General features: G+C 34.2%; 3 non-coding genes across 3 annotated transcripts; all 3 read right to left on the bottom strand.

Moving 5' to 3' along the window:
• Nucleotides 1–1103: 1103 nt before the first annotated feature.
• Nucleotides 1104–1174, bottom strand: TRNAC-GCA (transfer RNA cysteine (anticodon GCA)). Its single transcript has one exon. It is a non-coding gene; the product is annotated as a tRNA-Cys (tRNA).
• Nucleotides 1175–6502: 5328 nt separating this feature from the next.
• Nucleotides 6503–6574, bottom strand: TRNAC-GCA (transfer RNA cysteine (anticodon GCA)). Its single transcript has one exon. It is a non-coding gene; the product is annotated as a tRNA-Cys (tRNA).
• Nucleotides 6575–11901: 5327 nt separating this feature from the next.
• Nucleotides 11902–11972, bottom strand: TRNAC-GCA (transfer RNA cysteine (anticodon GCA)). Its single transcript has one exon. It is a non-coding gene; the product is annotated as a tRNA-Cys (tRNA).
• Nucleotides 11973–14278: the final 2306 nt, after the last annotated feature.

The following is a 14278-nucleotide window of genomic DNA, read 5'->3' as shown; positions in this document are numbered from 1 at the left end:
GACAGCACACGCTAGAAGATTCACTGTTGCTGATACAATACAACCAAAACTTAATGTGCAAGAAATATTATGTGGTATTGTTTAAAATCTAACGCGAATCACCAGCATTGAAATTCACATCCTCCAGAAGGCCAATTGAAACCTGTATGCTTGTAATAATATATCAGACCACTAATTACCAAAATAAGAGAAATATTCGTTTTCGCTTAAATACTATATCATCTGTATTTGAACCATCGTTCGTTACTTTATCTTTTGTATTATTTTCGCCAAACATACTGAAATACTTAAATGTTCTCATGTAGCTGTGATGTAACAAGTCCTTTAATTTAATATAGTAATGGACTAGAATTTCTTAAAGACGTTGTTTTACATTCGACACTGCAAATCAAGCGACGCAAGTGAAAATAAGAATGCCCTCTTAGGTTAGGCCTACTATCACTACCCTCCAAACAAACTAACAGTGACGTGGCGCGGATATGGTCGTATACACTCAGTGAACAAAAAGAAACACTATTCGTGTACCCTGATTTACTAACTCACACACACAACATGATATTGTCACAGTTTTACAAACTTTAAGAAAATTTGTACATAATAAGTACACATCGAAACAACCATTTGAACGATACGAGGATTTGAACTGGCCAGTTTTGAGTTATGAAACTCCGCGATATTTCGAACGAAAAGCTTGACGAGTATGAAAAGTTTTATTGTACAGCGTCACTAACAAACAGGTATGGCTATTTCTTTATTTGGAACAGTGCATAGAGAAAACTATGTAACGCAGAGACAAAATTTTGTAAAATGCACGAATAAAACATCGTGAGAAGTGTGTTCCAGTGGCTTGTCTTCAATTAATTCCAAATTATATAATTATTAAGATTCATTTAACTTGATTAGTTTCCAGTGACTAGAGTTTTACGTATTTAGTTGAGAAGAAATTCCACTTTTCGATATTTGAATCACAGATTCGAGACAAGCATTCAAGTAATTTCGAAAAAAAATTGTGAATTATCTTTTTTTCCCCCTCCAACGTAAAATTATGTTAACAATCTCAGTCACCGTTTATGATGTTGGCACACTAGACAAATGAACACACATAGGGGCGCCGGGATTGAACCAGGGACCTCTCGATCTGCAGTCGAATGCTCTACCACTGAGCTACACCCCCTCGATTATTTATTTCTAACAGTTAAGATAAAGTACATGAATTTGAAACCATATTCTTGAGATTTTTTTCCTTGGTAGTGATGAACGTTTGAAATTATTTCAAGTGGTACCTATGAAGGAAGTTCCTTGAAAGTTCTTACAGAGATGACATTCAACTGAACAAGTAGGCTTATCATAATGTTTAGTACATAACATAACATGCAAATGTTACATGATTTACTTGACACTTAATATTTATTGGTCTCAGGAAGATATCATACTGTGACTCTTTGTTTTCGCGTTTGTAATACTTTCGACCTATGAGTATAAAGTCCAATGCCACCTGATTTGTTGACATACGTATATATAATAACAAGTAATCAACAGAAACTGAATTAAACGAAATCACGTGACGGTGTTTCGATTATCTCTATTCGTACATTTGGGAAGGAGAGGCCACGGGTTTTTAGGAAGTGCCATCAAACATTTTATTTTCTATATGGTGTCAGAGGCCAGAAATTTAGGGGACTCCACTTGCAATCTGATAGTTGCGGAATCGAATCTCCGTCACACCCAAAATAGTCGCCCTTTCATATATATGTAAAAACGGCTCGTTTTGGTTTAGAAAAATTTTTACGTAGAGGAGCGAACAACGTTTCGATATTCTTCTGTCATCGTCAGGTTCACAAAGAAAGGAAGAGGTAACTGACCGGAAACTGACCACATGTTTGAAAGGGGTTGTGCAACTGAGTGTCGGAATGTAGAGGACGTGCTCAGATGTTTGAATATATAAGTTTATCTTATTTATTTTATTATTATTGTTTATTATATTATTTTTAAAATAAGTGTAAAGGTTTTACTTTGTATTGGTTTATCTTGGGCTTGAGTTGTTGAATTAGTAAGACTTCTTTAATTTTGCGTTTGTTTATGTTTGTTTCTTTATTTAGTATTTGGGCGTTTTCTATGGGTAAGTTGTGTTTATTTCATTTCCAGTGTTCGAGAACGTGTGAAGATGAATTTTTATGTTCTTTGAATCTGGTTTCCATTTTACTACTTGTTCCTCCAACATAGAAGTCGTGGCAGTTATCACATTGTATTTTATAAATAATGTTGGTGTGGTCTTTGTCAGTGTAGCTTTCACATAGTATAGAACTCAGTTTTGTGCCTGGTTTTTGAATAAATTTGGTATTAACTGGAATGTCATATTTTGTTACTAGTTTTTGCCAGATGTTGGCTATTTGTCTGCTGATGTCGGGAATATATGGTATGTAGCAGTATATGGTTTCGAAATTTTTTGATTCGTGAGATATATTTACTTTTGTTGGTTGATTTTGCTTTCTGTCTAGGTGTGTGCGTGTAAAGTTTTCTACGGTTTGTGGAGGAATCTTATTGATGTTGATGAAGTATTGTTTTATTTTAGTTAATTCATCGTTAATTTTATCTGGTGAGCACAGTTCTATGGTTGCGTTTATTTGGTTTCTTAGTATGTTGAGTTTTGTTTTGTTTCATGTGCTGAGTCCCAAGGAATGTGTAGTCCAGTATGGGTGATTTTTCGGTGGATTTCTCTTTTAAATTGTGTATCGGTTCTTGTAATTTTGAGGTTAAGAAAACATATTTGATTGCTTTCTTCCTGTTCACATGTGAAGTTAATGTTGGGATGTATAGAGTTAATGTGATTGAAACAAGTAAGTGTGTGTTCTGTAGATCTGAATCCTGCAACCTTGTCATCTACATATTTGTCTGTACCAGTATAGTGGTGGATGTAATGCTGTGTTAATTGCTTGTGTTTCAATTTGTGTCATAAAAGTATTGACCAGAGCTGGTGATACTGCCTTGCCCATGCATAGGCCATTTGTTTGTATATAGATGTGGTTGTTGAACATGAAGTTTGTCTTCATCGTGGTGAATTCTATGAGGGTTGCTAATTGGTTGTTGGGAATGTCTATAGATAAATAATAAATAATATAAAATTATATATTCAAACATCTAAGCACACCCTCTACATTCCAACACTCAGTTACACAACCCCTTTCAAACATGTGATTAGCCTCCGGTCAGTTACCTCTTCCTTTCTTTGTGAACCTTACGATGACCGAAGAAGGTCGAAACGTTGTTCGCTCCTCTACTTAAAAAATTTTCTCAACGCAAACGAGCCGTTTTTACATATATATGAATATTCCATTGTTGCCTTGACTGACAGATGACCAAAATTAGTCCACCAGTGATAAAGTTATATTTCTATGTCAGCATAAGCTTAATATAAAAAGTACATTTCTATAACTACTGACAGACATTTTGAAACTGTAAGTTTTGACGCGATTCAATGTCACGAAAATTCGGCTAGAAATTTTCAAAGAAAATACAGTCATATTTTCACAGCTAACTCCTACCTCACTTCCGCTAACGGTTTTCTGGGGCGTGCGTGACATTTCCAGTTAGTTACTAACTTCTGATTTCGAGACTATTCCACTGTGACGTAAGCAGTCACGTAACACAAAATGAAACCAATACTATAGCGTTTTTCTTTGCTTAAGACTTATCTAATTTATCTTACGCCTTTTCTAGGTTAATCCAAACTTGGTATTTCTAGTTGGTTACCAACTTATAATTTCGAGACCATTCAATTCCGTGTCACACACACATGAAACAAAAAAGAAATGGATCTTAGTTCTCTGAATCTAGAGGAAAAAAATATACGAAAGACTACAGAAGTGTATTATAACCATAATAAATATGGTAATAGTATCCTAGTTATTTCAGATCCGTATTATTATAAACATTATGAAAGCAATTTACGTCACTAATAGTCGAACACGAATGCTGTAAGTCTTGACTTATATATTCGAGGACTGAATAAACAGAACATGGGGTTAGAATTTATAGACAAGGAGACTGAAATAGGAAAGTAAAATAGTCTTCAAAGTTTAAAGTGTGCGTAAAGAAAGCGACCAGATTCATTTTATTTCGTTTATGATTATTAAGTTTCAACGTTTGCCAAATACTTGGAAAAGAATTAAAACTCCACTTAGAAACTTGTCTTTTTATTTGGTAACAATCGGAATAAAAGAATACTATATGAAATTATAACAAGCTATGAATAAAATGATGTACTTTCTTCACTAGGGGAGAAAAGTTTGATTTCAAAATTCTTCACGTTTGGTGTGAAATGCTAGGAATTGTGAAAAGTAGTAAATTGCAACCTTAGAAGAAGTATTTTTATTGATTGTTAATTAAATTATCCTATAATAATGTACCACGCTGTCTTAAAATTGTGAAATGTAGTAAAGTATTATCTGATAGCTGTTCTTATTGGTTGTTAATTGGGTTCTCCTATAATACTTTACCAGGGTGTCTTAGGATTGCGAAATTTAGTAATGAACTATCTTATAAGTGTTCTTATTGGTTGTTAATTAGGTTCTCCTATAACACTGTACCAGGCTGTTTTAGAATTGTTAATTGTTGTTGAAACTTGTCTTGTAAGTGTTGTTATTGGTTGTTAAATAGTTTCTCCTATAATATTGTACCAAGTTGTTTTAGAATTGTGAAATTTAATAAGGTAGTATCTTATAGTTGTTCTTATTGGTTGTTAATTAAATTATCCTACAATACTGTACCACGTTGTCTTAAAATTGTGAAATGTGGTAAAGTATTATCTGATAGGTGTGTTATTGGTTGTTAATTAGGTTCTCCTATAATACTGTACCAGGCTGTTTTAGAATTGTGAAATGTAGTTGAGTATTGTTTTATAAGTGTTCTTATTGGTTGTTAATTAGGTTCTCCTATAATACTGTACCAGGCTGTTTTAGAATTGTGATGTGTAGTAATGTACTATCTAATGTGTTCTTATTGGTTGTTAAGTAGGTTCTCCTACAATACTGTACCAAGTTCTCTTAGGATTGTGGTTTGGTTTGTTATGAATTTCGCGCAAAGCGACATCAAGGTTGTCTGTTCTACCCTTTCGTAATTTAGCAGTGAATGACTAGAGGAAAGGCAGTTAGTCCTCACTACTTACCGCCAACTCTTAGGCTACTCTTTAAGCGCTGAATAGTGGAATTGACCGTCACTTTATACTGTCCCCACTGCTGAAAGGAAGATTCTGCGTGGTGAGGCGGAGATTCGAACCCTAAATCTGTGTATAAAAAAGTAGGAAATTTTTTTTGTATTCCAGAAAATGTTCCATTTTTGCGTGAAGTTCCTTAGAAATGACTTTTAAAATGTGTTTCTGTAAATTAGTCATTCTAGTACGACAGCACACGCTAGAAGATTCACTGTTGCTGATACAATACAACCAAAACTTAATGTGCAAGAAATATTATGTGGTATTGTTTAAAATCTAACGCGAATCACCAGCATTGAAATTCACATCCTCCAGAAGGCCAATTGAAACCTGTATGCTTGTAATAATATATCAGACCACTAATTACCAAAATAAGAGAAATATTCGTTTTCGCTTAAATACTATATCATCTGTATTTGAACCATCGTTCGTTACTTTATCTTTTGTATTATTTTCGCCAAACATACTGAAATACTTAAATGTCCTCATGTAGCTGTGATGTAACAAGTCCTTTAATTTAATATAGTAATGGACTAGAATTTCTTAAAGACGTTGTTTTACATTCGACACTGCAAATCAAGCGACGCAAGTGAAAATAAGAATGCCCTCTTAGGTTAGGCCTACTATCACTACCCTCCAAACAATCTAACAGTGACGTGGCGCGGATATGGTCGTATACACTCAGTGAACAAAAAGAAACACTATTCGTGTACCCTGATTTACTAACTCACACACACAACATGATATTGTCACAGTTTTACAAACTTTAAGAAAATTTGTACATAATAAGTACACATCGAAACAACCATTTGAACGATACGAGGATTTGAACTGGCCAGTTTTGAGTTATGAAACTCCGCGATATTTCGAACGAAAAGCTTAACGAGTATGAAAAGTTTTATTGTACAGCGTCACTAACAGACAGGTATGGCTATTTCTTTATTTGGAACAGTGCATAGATAAAACTATGTAACGCAGAGACAAAAATTTTGTAAAATGCACGAATAAAACATCGTGAGAAGTGTGTTCCAGTGGCTTGTCTTCAATTAATTCCAAATTATATAATTATTAAGATTCATTTAACTTGATTAGTTTCCAGTGACTAGAGTTTTACGTATTTAGTTGAGAAGAAATTCCACTTTTCGATATTTGAATCACAGATTCGAGACAAGCATTCAAGTAATTTCGAAAAAAAATTGTGAATTATCTTTTTTTCCCCCTCCAACGTAAAATTATGTTAACAATCTCAGTCACCGTTTATGATGTTGGCACACTAGACAAATGAACACACATAGGGGGCGCCCGGGATTGAACCAGGGACCTCTCGATCTGCAGTCGAATGCTCTACCACTGAGCTACACCCCCTCCATTATTTATTTCTAACAGTTAAGATAAAGTACATGAATTTGAAACCATATTCTTGAGATTTTTTTCCTTCGTAGTGATGAACGTTTGAAATTATTTCAAGTGGTACCTATGAAGGAAGTTCCTTGAAAGTTCTTACAGAGATGACATTCAACTGAACAAGTAGGCTTATCATAATGTTTAGTACATAACATAACATGCAAATGTTACATGATTTACTTGACACTTAATATTTATTGGTCTCAGGAAGATATCATACTGTGACTCTTTGTTTTCGCGTTTGTAATACTTTCGACCTATGAGTATAAAGTCCAATGCCACCTGATTTGTTGACATACGTATATATAATAACAAGTAATCAACAGAAACTGAATTAAACGAAATCACGTGACGGTGTTTCGATTATCTCTATTCGTACATTTGGGAAGGAGAGGCCACGGGTTTTTTAGGAAGTGCCATCAAACATTTTATTTTGTATATGGTGTCAGAGGCCAGAAATTTAGGGGACTCCACTTGCAATCTGATAGTTGCGGAATCGAATCTCCGTCACACCCAAAATAGTCGCCCTTTCATATATATGTAAAAACGGCTCGTTTTGGTTTAGAAAAATTTTTACGTAGAGGAGCGAACAACGTTTCGATATTCTTCTGTCATCGTCAGGTTCACAAAGAAAGGAAGAGGTAACTGACCGGAAACTGACCACATGTTTGAAAGGGGTTGTGCAACTGAGTGTCGGAATGTAGAGGACGTGCTCAGATGTTTGAATATATAAGTTTATCTTATTTATTTTATTATTATTGTTTATTATATTATTTTTAAAATAAGTGTAAAGGTTTTACTTTGTATTGGTTTATCTTGGGCTTGAGTTGTTGAATTAGTAAGACTTCTTTAATTTTGCGTTTGTTTATGTTTGTTTCTTTATTTAGTATTTGGGCGTTTTCTATGGGTATGTTGTGTTTATTTCATTTCCAGTGTTCGAGAACGTGTGAAGATGAATTTTTATGTTCTTTGAATCTGGTTTCCATTTTACTACTTGTTCCTCCAACATAGAAGTCGTGGCAGTTATCACATTGTATTTTATAAATAATGTTGGTGTGGTCTTTGTCAGTGTAGCTTTCACATAGTATAGAACTCAGTTTTGTGCCTGGTTTTTGAATAAATTTGGTATTAACTGGAATGTCATATTTTGTTACTAGTTTTTGCCAGATGTTGGCTATTTGTCTGCTGATGTCGGGAATATATGGTATGTAGCAGTATATGGTTTCGAAATTTTTGATTCGTGAGATATATTTACTTTTGTTGGTTGATTTTGCTTTCTGTCTAGGTGTGTGCGTGTAAAGTTTTCTACGGTTTGTGGAGGAATCTTATTGATGTTGATGAAGTATTGTTTTATTTTAGTTAATTCATCGTTAATTTTATCTGGTGAGCACAGTTCTATGGTTGCGTTTATTTGGTTTCTTAGTATGTTGAGTTTTTGTTTTGTTTCATGTGCTGAGTCCCAAGGAATGTGTAGTCCAGTATGGGTGATTTTTCGGTGGATTTCTCTTTTAAATTGTGTATCGGTTCTTGTAATTTTGAGGTTAAGAAAACATATTTGATTGCTTTCTTCCTGTTCACATGTGAAATTAATGTTGGGATGTATAGAGTTAATGTGATTGAAACAAGTAAGTGTGTGTTCTGTAGATCTGAATCCTGCAACCTTGTCATCTACATATTTGTCTGTACCAGTATAGTGGTGGATGTAATGCTGTGTTAATTGCTTGTGTTTCAATTTGTGTCATAAAAGTATTGATCAGAGCTGGTGATACTGCCTTGCCCATGCATAGGCCATTTGTTTGTATATAGATGTGGTTGTTGAACATGAAGTTTGTCTTCATCGTGGTGAATTCTATGAGGGTTGCTAATTGGTTGTTGGGAATGTCTATAGATAAATAATAAATAATATAAAATTATATATTCAAACATCTAAGCACACCCTCGACATTCCAACACTCAGTTACACAACCCCTTTCAAACATGTGATTAGCCTCCGGTCAGTTACCTCTTCCTTTCTTTGTGAACCTTACGATGACCGAAGAAGGTCGAAACGTTGTTCGCTCCTCTACTTAAAAAATTTTCTCAACGCAAACGAGCCGTTTTTACATATATATGAATATTCCATTGTTGCCTTGACTGACAGATGACCAAAATTAGTCCACCAGTGATAAAGTTATATTTCTATGTCAGCATAAGCTTAATATAAAAAGTACATTTCTATAACTACTGACAGACATTTTGAAACTGTAAGTTTTGACGCGATTCAATGTCACGAAAATTCGGCTAGAAATTTTCAAAGAAAATACAGTCATATTTTCACAGCTAACTCCTACCTCACTTCCGCTAACGGTTTTCTGGGGCGTGCGTGACATTTCCAGTTAGTTACTAACTTCTGATTTCGAGACTATTCCACTGTGACGTAAGCAGTCACGTAACACAAAATGAAACCAATACTATAGCGTTTTTCTTTGCTTAAGACTTATCTAATTTATCTTACGCCTTTTCTAGGTTAATCCAAACTTGGTATTTCTAGTTGGTTACCAACTTATAATTTCGAGACCATTCAATTCCGTGTCACACACACATGAAACAAAAAAGAAATGGATCTTAGTTCTCTGAATCTAGAGGAAAAAAATATACGAAAGACTACAGAAGTGTATTATAACCATAATAAATATGGTAATAGTATCCTAGTTATTTCAGATCCGTATTATTATAAACATTATGAAAGCAATTTACGTCACTAATAGTCGAACACGAATGCTGTAAGTCTTGACTTATATATTCGAGGACTGAATAAACAGAACATGGGGTTAGAATTTATAGACAAGGAGACTGAAATAGGAAAGTAAAATAGTCTTCAAAGTTTAAAGTGTGCGTAAAGAAAGCGACCAGATTCATTTTATTTCGTTTATGATTATTAAGTTTCAACGTTTGCCAAATACTTGGAAAAGAATTAAAACTCCACTTAGAAACTTGTCTTTTATTTGGTAACAATCGGAATAAAAGAATACTATATGAAATTATAACAAGCTATGAATAAAATGATGTACTTTCTTCACTAGGGAGAAAAGTTTGATTTCAAAATTCTTCACGTTTGGTGTGAAATGCTAGGAATTGTGAAAAGTAGTAAATTGCAACCTTAGAAGAAGTATTTTTATTGATTGTTAATTAAATTATCCTATAATAATGTACCACGCTGTCTTAAAATTGTGAAATGTAGTAAAGTATTATCTGATAGCTGTTCTTATTGGTTGTTAATTGGGTTCTCCTATAATACTTTACCAGGGTGTCTTAGGATTGCGAAATTTAGTAATGAACTATCTTATAAGTGTTCTTATTGGTTGTTAATTAGGTTCTCCTATAACACTGTACCAGGCTGTTTTAGAATTGTTAATTGTTGTTGAAATTTGTCTTGTAAGTGTTGTTATTGGTTGTTAAATAGTTTCTCCTATAATATTGTACCAAGTTGTTTTAGAATTGTGAAATTTAATAAGGTAGTATCTTATAGTTGTTCTTATTGGTTGTTAATTAAATTATCCTACAATACTGTACCACGTTGTCTTAAAATTGTGAAATGTGGTAAAGTATTATCTGATAGGTGTGTTATTGGTTGTTAATTAGGTTCTCCTATAATACTGTACCAGGCTGTTTTAGAATTGTGAAATGTAGTTGAGTATTGTTTTATAAGTGTTCTTATTGGTTGTTAATTAGGTTCTCCTATAATACTGTACCAGGCTGTTTTAGAATTGTGATGTGTAGTAATGTACTATCTTATGTGTTCTTATTGGTTGTTAAGTAGGTTCTCCTACAATACTGTACCAAGTTCTCTTAGGATTGTGGTTTGGTTTGTTATGAATTTCGCGCAAAGCGACATCAAGGTTGTCTGTTCTACCCTTTCGTAATTTAGCAGTGAATGACTAGAGGAAAGGCAGTTAGTCCTCACTACTTACCGCCAACTCTTAGGCTACTCTTTAAGCGCTGAATAGTGGAATTGACCGTCACTTTATACTGTCCCCACTGCTGAAAGGAAGATTCTGCGTGGTGAGGCGGAGATTCGAACCCTAAATCTGTGTATAAAAAAGTAGGAAACTTTTTTTGTATTCCAGAAAATGTTCCATTTTTGCGTGAAGTTCCTTAGAAATGACTTTTAAAATGTGTTTCTGTAAATTAGTCATTCTAGTACGACAGCACACGCCAGAAGATTCACTGTTGCTGATACAATACAACCAAAACTTAATGTGCAAGAAATATTATGTGGTATTGTTTAAAATCTAACGCGAATCACCAGCATTGAAATTCACATCCTCCAGAAGGCCAATTGAAACCTGTATGCTTGTAATAATATATCAGACCACTAATTACCAAAATAAGAGAAATATTCGTTTTCGCTTAAATACTATATCATCTGTATTTGAACCATCGTTCGTTACTTTATCTTTTGTATTATTTTCGCCAAACATACTGAAATACTTAAATGTCCTCATGTAGCTGTGATGTAACAAGTCCCTTTAATTTAATATAGTAATGGACTAGAATTTCTTAAAGACGTTGTTTTACATTCGACACTGCAAATCAAGCGACGCAAGTGAAAATAAGAATGCCCTCTTAGGTTAGGCCTACTATCACTACCCTCCAAACAATCTAACAGTGACGTGGCGCGGATATGGTCGTATACACTCAGTGAACAAAAAGAAACACTATTCGTGTACCCTGATTTACTAACTCACACACACAACATGATATTGTCACAGTTTTACAAACTTTAAGAAAATTTGTACATAATAAGTACACATCGAAACAACCATTTGAACGATACGAGGATTTGAACTGGCCAGTTTTGAGTTATGAAACTCCGCGATATTTCGAACGAAAAGCTTGACGAGTATGAAAAGTTTTATTGTACAGCGTCACTAACAAACAGGTATGGCTATTTCTTTATTTGGAACAGTGCATAGAGAAAACTATGTAACGCAGAGACAAAAATTTTGTAAAATGCACGAATAAAACATCGTGAGAAGTGTGTTCCAGTGGCTTGTCTTCAATTAATTCCAAATTATATAATTATTAAGATTCATTTAACTTGATTAGTTTCCAGTGACTAGAGTTTTACGTATTTAGTTGAGAAGAAATTCCACTTTTCGATATTTGAATCACAGATTCGAGACAAGCATTCAAGTAATTTCGAAAAAAAATTGTGAATTATCTTTTTTTCCCCCTCCAACGTAAAATTATGTTAACAATCTCAGTCACCGTTTATGATGTTGGCACACTAGACAAATGAACACACATAGGGGCGCCGGGATTGAACCAGGGACCTCTCGATCTGCAGTCGAATGCTCTACCACTGAGCTACACCCCCTCGATTATTTATTTCTAACAGTTAAGATAAAGTACATGAATTTGAAACCATATTCTTGAGATTTTTTTCCTTCGTAGTGATGAACGTTTGAAATTATTTCAAGTGGTACCTATGAAGGAAGTTCCTTGAAAGTTCTTACAGAGATGACATTCAACTGAACAAGTAGGCTTATCATAATGTTTAGTACATAACATAACATGCAAATGTTACATGATTTACTTGACACTTAATATTTATTGGTCTCAGGAAGATATCATACTGTGACTCTTTGTTTTCGCGTTTGTAATACTTTCGACCTATGAGTATAAAGTCCAATGCCACCTGATTTGTTGACATACGTATATATAATAACAAGTAATCAACAGAAACTGAATTAAACGAAATCACGTGACGGTGTTTCGATTATCTCTATTCGTACATTTGGGAAGGAGAGGCCACGGGTTTTTTAGGAAGTGCCATCAAACATTTTATTTTGTATATGGTGTCAGAGGCCAGAAATTTAGGGGACTCCACTTGCAATCTGATAGTTGCGGAATCGAATCTCCGTCACACCCAAAATAGTCGCCCTTTCATATATATGTAAAAACGGCTCGTTTTGGTTTAGAAAAATTTTTACGTAGAGGAGCGAACAACGTTTCGATATTCTTCTGTCATCGTCAGGTTCACAAAGAAAGGAAGAGGTAACTGACCGGAAACTGACCACATGTTTGAAAGGGGTTGTGCAACTGAGTGTCGGAATGTAGAGGACGTGCTCAGATGTTTGAATATATAAGTTTATCTTATTTATTTTATTATTATTGTTTATTATATTATTTTTAAAATAAGTGTAAAGGTTTTACTTTGTATTGGTTTATCTTGGGCTTGAGTTGTTGAATTAGTAAGACTTCTTTAATTTTGCGTTTGTTTATGTTTGTTTCTTTATTTAGTATTTGGGCGTTTTCTATGGGTATGTTGTGTTTATTTCATTTCCAGTGTTCGAGAACGTGTGAAGATGAATTTTTTATGTTCTTTGAATCTGGTTTCCATTTTACTACTTGTTCCTCCAACATAGAAGTCGTGGCAGTTATCACATTGTATTTTATAAATAATGTTGGTGTGGTCTTTGTCAGTGTAGCTTTCACATAGTATAGAACTCAGTTTTGTGCCTGGTTTTTGAATAAATTTGGTATTAACTGGAATGTCATATTTTGTTACTAGTTTTTGCCAGATGTTGGCTATTTGTCTGCTGATGTCGGGAATATATGGTATGTAGCAGTATATGGTTTCGAAATTTTTTGATTCGTGAGATATATTTACTTTTGTTGGTTGATTTTGCTTTCTGTCTAGGTGTGTGCGTGTAAAGTTTTCTACGGTTTGTGGAGGAATCTTATTGATGTTGATGAAGTATTGTTTTATTTTAGTTAATTCATCGTTAATTTTATCTGGTGAGCACAGTTCTATGGTTGCGTTTATTTGGTTTCTTAGTATGTTGAGTTTTTGTTTTGTTTCATGTGCTGAGTCCCAAGGAATGTGTAGTCCAGTATGGGTGATTTTTCGGTGGATTTCTCTTTTAAATTGTGTATCGGTTCTTGTAATTTTGAGGTTAAGAAAACATATTTGATTGCTTTCTTCCTGTTCACATGTGAAATTAATGTTGGGATGTATAGAGTTAATGTGATTGAAACAAGTAAGTGTGTGTTCTGTAGATCTGAATCCTGCAACCTTGTCATCTACATATTTGTCTGTACCAGTATAGTGGTGGATGTAATGCTGTGTTAATTGCTTGTGTTTCAATTTGTGTCATAAAAGTATTGACCAGAGCTGGTGATACTGCCTTGCCCATGCATAGGCCATTTGTTTGTATATAGATGTGGTTGTTGAACATGAAGTTTGTCTTCATCGTGGTGAATTCTATGAGGGTTGCTAATTGGTTGTTGGGAATGTCTATAGATAAATAATAAATAATATAAAATTATATATTCAAACATCTAAGCACACCCTCTACATTCCAACACTCAGTTACACAACCCCTTTCAAACATGTGATTAGCCTCCGGTCAGTTACCTCTTCCTTTCTTTGTGAACCTTACGATGACCGAAGAAGGTCGAAACGTTGTTCGCTCCTCTACTTAAAAAAATTTTCTCAACGCAAACGAGCCGTTTTACATATATATGAATATTCCATTGTTGCCTTGACTGACAGATGACCAAAATTAGTCCACCAGTGATAAAGTTATATTTCTATGTCAGCATAAGCTTAATATAAAGTATATTTCTATAACTACTGACAGACATTTTGAAACTGTAAGTTTTGACGCGATTCAATGT

The sequence above is a fragment of the Tachypleus tridentatus genome, chromosome 7 (assembly GCF_004210375.1).
Source record: "Tachypleus tridentatus isolate NWPU-2018 chromosome 7, ASM421037v1, whole genome shotgun sequence".
Classification (NCBI taxonomy): domain Eukaryota; kingdom Metazoa; phylum Arthropoda; class Merostomata; order Xiphosura; family Limulidae; genus Tachypleus; species Tachypleus tridentatus.
Note: the sequence above shows the minus strand (reverse complement) of the source record. Positions and strands in the feature narration are given on the sequence as shown.